This window comes from Eriocheir sinensis, chromosome 54 (genome assembly GCF_024679095.1).
Source record: "Eriocheir sinensis breed Jianghai 21 chromosome 54, ASM2467909v1, whole genome shotgun sequence".
NCBI classification, from domain to species: domain Eukaryota; kingdom Metazoa; phylum Arthropoda; class Malacostraca; order Decapoda; family Varunidae; genus Eriocheir; species Eriocheir sinensis.
In genome coordinates this window covers 6021300-6027377 of record NC_066562.1, presented here as the reverse complement: position 1 = coordinate 6027377, position 6078 = coordinate 6021300, and positions in this window count along the sequence as shown.

The window sequence follows — 6078 nt, the reverse complement described above, 5'->3', positions numbered from 1 at the left end:
TTTTAGGTGTGTTGGATTCACTTTGGGTGGTGCGGCGGCTATGACAGGTATTTGAACCCAGTAATGGTGCGGCTTTGTGTTCCTGGCCTGACTATAGTGGCGTGTTATCTACATGTTTATTTTGGGAGCGAATGTTTGTCCTCTTCGTCTTCCCTAGTCCCCCCTCGCCCTCTCCCGTCCTCCACTTTCTCTTCGCCCACCTCTCCCTCATTCCCTCTTCACCTCTCCCTCGTTCTCTTCACCTCTCCGTTCCTGCTCATCTCACCTCCCTCTTCTGACTTATCTCTTCTCCCTCTGTTCCTCATCTCTTCTCCTTCTTTTCCTCATCTCTTCTCCCGTTTTTCCTCATGTCTTCTCCCTCTTTTCCTCATCTCTCCTCCCTCTTCTGACTTATCTTTTCTCCCTCTTTTCCTCATCTCTTCTCCCTCTTTTCCTCATGTCTTCTCCCTCTTCTTACTCATCTCTTCTCCCTCTTTTCCTCATGTCTTCTCCCTCTTCTTACTCATCTCTTCTCCCTCTTTTCCTCATCTCTTCTCCCTCTTTTCCTCATCTCTTCTCCCTCTTCTTACTCATCTCTTCTCCCTCTTTTCCTCATGTCTTCTCCCTCTTTTCCTCATGTCTTCTCCCTCTTTTCCTCATGTCTTCTCCCTCTTTTCCTCATCTCTTCTCCCTCTTTTCCTCATGTCTTCTCCCTCTTTTCCTCATCTCTTCTCCCTCTTTTCCTCATGTCTTCTCCCTCTTTTCCTCATGTCTTCTCCCTCTTTTCCTCATCTCTTCTCCCTCTTTTCTTCATGTCTTCTCCCTCTTTTCCTCATGTCTTCTCCCTCTTTTCCTATCTCTTCTCCCTTCTTCCTCATCTTATTCATGAACTCATCTCCTCGCCTCCCTCTCCCTGCTCATCTCGCTCCACTTCTTCCTCCCTATTTATTCACTCCACCTCTCTTCACCTATTCATCCATTCCATCATCCATTCTCTTCCTCTACCCATCCACTCCTCTCTTCATACTTATTCACTTATCACTTCTTCCTTATTCGCCCATTTTCTTCACTTCTCCCTCTATGGTATACTCAACCACTATTCACCTCTCAATCTTCCTCTTCTCCTCCTCCCTCCTCTTATCTTGTTTTCTTCTTGTTTCCCACACTCTCCTCACTATCTCTCCTATGCCTACCTTTCTATTTCCTTCTATTTAATTCCATACTTCCCTTTTTTCCCTCCCATTCTCTTTCTTCTGTTCAACTAAATCCCTGTCACCATCTCCTCTCCCTTCTTCTCTATCTCCCCTTCTCCAATCCCTCCCTCCCTTCCCTTCCATTATCTTCTCTCCTTACTAATCTTTCTCATCTCTTGTTCCTCCTCTTTTCTCCTTTCCTCCCTGTTCTTTATTCTCTCTCTTCATCCATCTACTACATTCCCGTTTTTTCTTTCCTCCCTACTCATCGTTTTATTTATCACCTCTCTCCCTCCTCTACCTTTCCCTCTCCATTTTTCTTCCTCTCAGTCCACTTCCTTTCCTCTCTCCCTTTCCTCCATTTCTTTCCTCCCCATTCTTTTCCTATTAATCCATCTACTTCCTCCCCTTTCCCTTACTCTCCATCCTTTTCCTTCCCTCTCTCTCACATCTGCCTCTCCCTCCTTCCTTCCTTCCTTCCTCAGTGGATATTATATTTTACCCCAAGCAGCTGTTTACTAGGTTATATTTAAGTTTCAATTGTAAGTCATGCCCTGTTTTTGTATAATCATGTATGGAAGCAAACAATAAAATTATTTTCATCATATATATTATTAAATTTCAAATGAGCTGCAGAGTTGTACATGATACTGTTGTGTGGACTACGTGACCAGAGGAAACAAAACGGATAATTGATGGTTAACGTGGGAAGTCACAAATGGCTACGAAAACACTGGAGGAGCAGGAAGACGTGCTTGCCAGTACCGTTCACACCATACCAGTTGGCACTCACATCCTGGGGCAAAAACTACAGTGGAAATAAACAATGCCTGATGTCTTAAATGTGGTGTTAGTCTTCAGTAACAATAATGTGGTTAGTTGGCTGTGTTGATTCTTTTATAGTGCTCTTTTATGACTGAGTTTGTTGTCGACTTAACTCTGAAAATCCAATACTTGAACTAATTCTGTCCCAAAAGTGGAATTAAAAAGCCCAACTAGCCACATGATTGGAGTAGAGTAGAGGAGTGAAATGAAGAAAAGGGAGAAAAGGTAGAGATGGGTTAATAAAGAAAAAATGGGGAGTGGGGAAGGAATGAAGTGGAGGGAGAAGGGAGAGTGGGAAGGAGGTAAATGAAATAATAAAGAAAAAATGGGGAGAGAAAAGAAATGAAGTGGAGAGAAAATGGAGCGTTGGAAGCAAGTGGATGAATTAAGAAATACTAATACGGCATTTAAAAGATCTGGCAATATGATTCAGTATAAAAATGAAAAAAAGGAAAAAAATAACTCATCTTAATTGTGTATTAATTGTGTATGCCTCCTCTGTACATGAGTGCTAACCGTGTGGTGTGAGCAAAGTGGCAAACACCCCCTGCTCGGCAAAACCACACTGACACGGCTGTACTTAGCAACACTCCAACACTGAGAAACACAGGAGGGCGAGCTGCCTGGCCCTATACAGACACCCACACGGCCTTCCCCTCAAACCTGTGCTGGTGGCTGAGGGTCAATTTTGAAACAGTAGAAAACCCCAGTGATATTAAAGTAAGTTTCGTCAGAGGTATTCCAAACAATAATAATAATAATGAGTGGAAGAGAAAAAAGAGAAAGGAGAGGAGTGATAAAATATAAGGGAAGACGTAAGAGATGTGAGAGGGGAAGTTATGGGGAGTGAAGGGAGGAAGAAAGAGGGGAAAGAAGGAATGTAAGGCTAGGGAAGGGAAGAAAGAAGGAGGGTGAAGGGAAAAGGTAAGAAGGGAAGAGGGAAGGGAGGAAGAAAGAGGGGGAAGGAGTAAAGTAAGACTAGTGAAGGGAGGCAAAAGGAGTAAAGGAAGAAAGAAGTAGATATGAGAAGTAAATGAGACCAGAAAGATAGTGAAAATATGATATGTAGAAATGAAAAAGTATAATTCATAGAAACTAAATTATCTGGTATTTTCAAGAGATATTTCAAGTATGAGATACGAGAAATAAATAAATCAATGAGCTTCACATGTGCATAGCAAAAATTTGGTAAAAATGCATAGATTAAGATATGCAAATGTAAATATAGTAACAGGATTTCTGACCACAAAAGGAAAATCATAATAAACATGACTGTTCAATCAAGGGTATCGTTCAAAAAATATCTCTACAATTACAAACTACAGCCAAATCACAAGAGTTTTATGATTTTATATCCAAATAGATCTCAAACAAGACTATTATTGAACAAACTTAAGCAGTCTTTTCTTACTGATACAAATGACCATATAAAAAACAAATAAATCTTTTAACAAATTTTCCATCCGAGAGATTAATGTAAGTGTCTGCAAATTTCCATGCACCATTCCAATTACTACTCATCAGGAAACGAACAATTTAGCCAAGGCATGAAAATGTAACTCTTGTCCAAAGATTCACAAACATTGCCAACCTGACTAGCTCATTTCCACACTGGTTCAATTTTCCGAAGTGTAGATTTTGCCCCGACACAAGTACTAATTTTGAATGGTGTGGAGACCCTGGCATACACATCCATAGTCAAGTACAACCACAGGGGCGAAGGGAAGGTGTGCGGCTTGCCTGTAATATCAGCCCAGGTAACCCCCGCAGTGAATGAGTAAAGCACTGTACACTGAAGGACCCTTGGGTAAGTGTACACATTGTAAAGCCAAAATTTGGAAGACTTCTTATTTATCAAAGACAGGACTTGCCAATGATGTGGGGCGTCTTGAGGGGAAGGGGTGTAAGGGACAGAGCCATTTATTTCTAGTTTACAGTTGCAGTTTGTAGTTGGCGCTAGATGCAAAAAAATAAATAAATAAATAAAAATGGAAAAGGAAAGTCAGGCTAAACATTGCAGGAAGAACAAGACACAAGTTACAGGGAAAAAACAACCTTGTATTTGGTGTGCTGAGGGCCGATTTTCCCTTGTAACCTATATCTTGTTTTCCCTGGAATGAGTAACCTGGCTTTTTAATGGAAACTATTAAAAAATGGCTCTGTCCGTCTCGCCCCTTCTCCCGACACCTCATGTGACAGATTGTATAGTGGTTGGAACCCTCTCACACAAGTTGCTGTAGAGAGAGTGTAGTGAAGGCAGCCACAGTTTGATGACAAGTTGCAAAAATAGGGCGTGAGCTGATGATGTGACAGGCTGTTAAGACACATCATATCTTGTAAGGGTGTTCCTGCTTACTATAGTTAGCGTACATTATATTAGTCCAGAACCCCCTGCTCTCTCCCTCACCCTAAGATAGCATTGACTCCTTAACTTTTCATCCAACCAATCAGCTATAGCTATGGAAAAGGGGGCGGAGCTTCTGTGCCAGTTTGGTGTACACTGACTATGGCAGCAATGACATGACTCGCCAAAGACTGAAACATATTGTATAGCATGAAAACCCTCACACACACACACACATTATAGAGGGCATGGTCAAGGCAGCCACACTCTTGCTTGCTAGTGGACTAAAGACTTGAGACTTTAACATGCTGCCTGCTCTTGCAAGGTGGAGGCCAGGCAATGTTAGCTTAGAGGGATGATATAACATGAGACACCCTCAACGCATAGTACCCAGAGCCTCAGAATAGGAGTTTGGCCAGCTTCATCACAGGTGCCGTGTTATTACCAAACGAGCTATGCGAAATTCATATTGATCCTGATATAATTGCTTTTTGTGCTCTATAGTCAAACCATTTTAAATAATCTGTTTGGGCATTCAATTCCATGGGTCCTTTCCCCCCCTCTGGTCTGCCACACAGTCCCAACACCTATTTTTCCCTCTCATATGTTAGCTATAGGTAACATATGAGAGGAAGGGATAGGTGTTGGGGCTGTGTGGCAGAGGGGAGGAAAGGACCCACGGAACTGAATGCCCAAACAAACTATTTAAAATGGTTTGACTAAAGGTATTAACAGGATCTCAAATAAGTATCTAGAGAACAAAACGCACAATTGTATCACGTAACTTCTAGCGCCTGTGATCAAGGTGGCCGAGCTCCTATACTCTACGCCTCTGGTATTGACAAGTCTTTAGATGTTTTCAAGGCAGATACAGTTAGCTTATAAGTAGAAAAGAGAGACTGATGCCCTCACACACCATGCTAAGCCATACAGTGTGCTCCAGGCTGCCACACTATGCTTGGAAGTAGAAAACGAGAGAATCTGAAACACCTTGACATCTCATTGCCAGCTCCGTGTGTGTTGGTTAGAAAGATGATGCAGTAAGACACCACACTCATTGCCACCTCTCTATGCAGGCATGTACGAGACAGCCACAATTTTCCGGTATGGTGTGTTTGCCAATTTATACGAAGCCCTCAAATTGGTACTCAGGAAAACACTAGGAAATGATGGGGTATAAAAAATGAACTGACCTCAAACTGCAGTAGTGATCAACCCTTCAAATAGTAGCCCAAATAGTTAAAATATGAGGCACAGCGATAACATGAACAAACCAAATGTAACTTCTCCAGTGAAATCCGTTTTAATTGAAGATCTGCTGAATTAGGGGAAGGGAGGCAAAGGTTATACATTATCAAAGCAAACGGAGATTGTGAAATCACGGCAGGAAGGGGATGCTACTTCTCCTCCAATGAAGTCAATGATAAATCTTAGACCAGTTTAGTTAGAGGGAAAACAGCTGGAGGTTATCAGATATTTTCACGAGTATTAACTTGAAGAGGATGTACAAATTAACAAAAACAAACCCTAAGAAAAAGAAAAGACAGAATCCATCATAACCAGAATTTTTCATGAGTATCAATTAACTTGAAGGGAATGTACAATCTGGCAAATTCCAAATCAAAGAAAACAAGACAGAATCCATCATTGCCAGAATTTTTCATGAGTATCAATTAACTTGAAGGGAATGTACAATCTGGCAAACAAATTCCAAATCAAAGAAAACAAGACAGAATC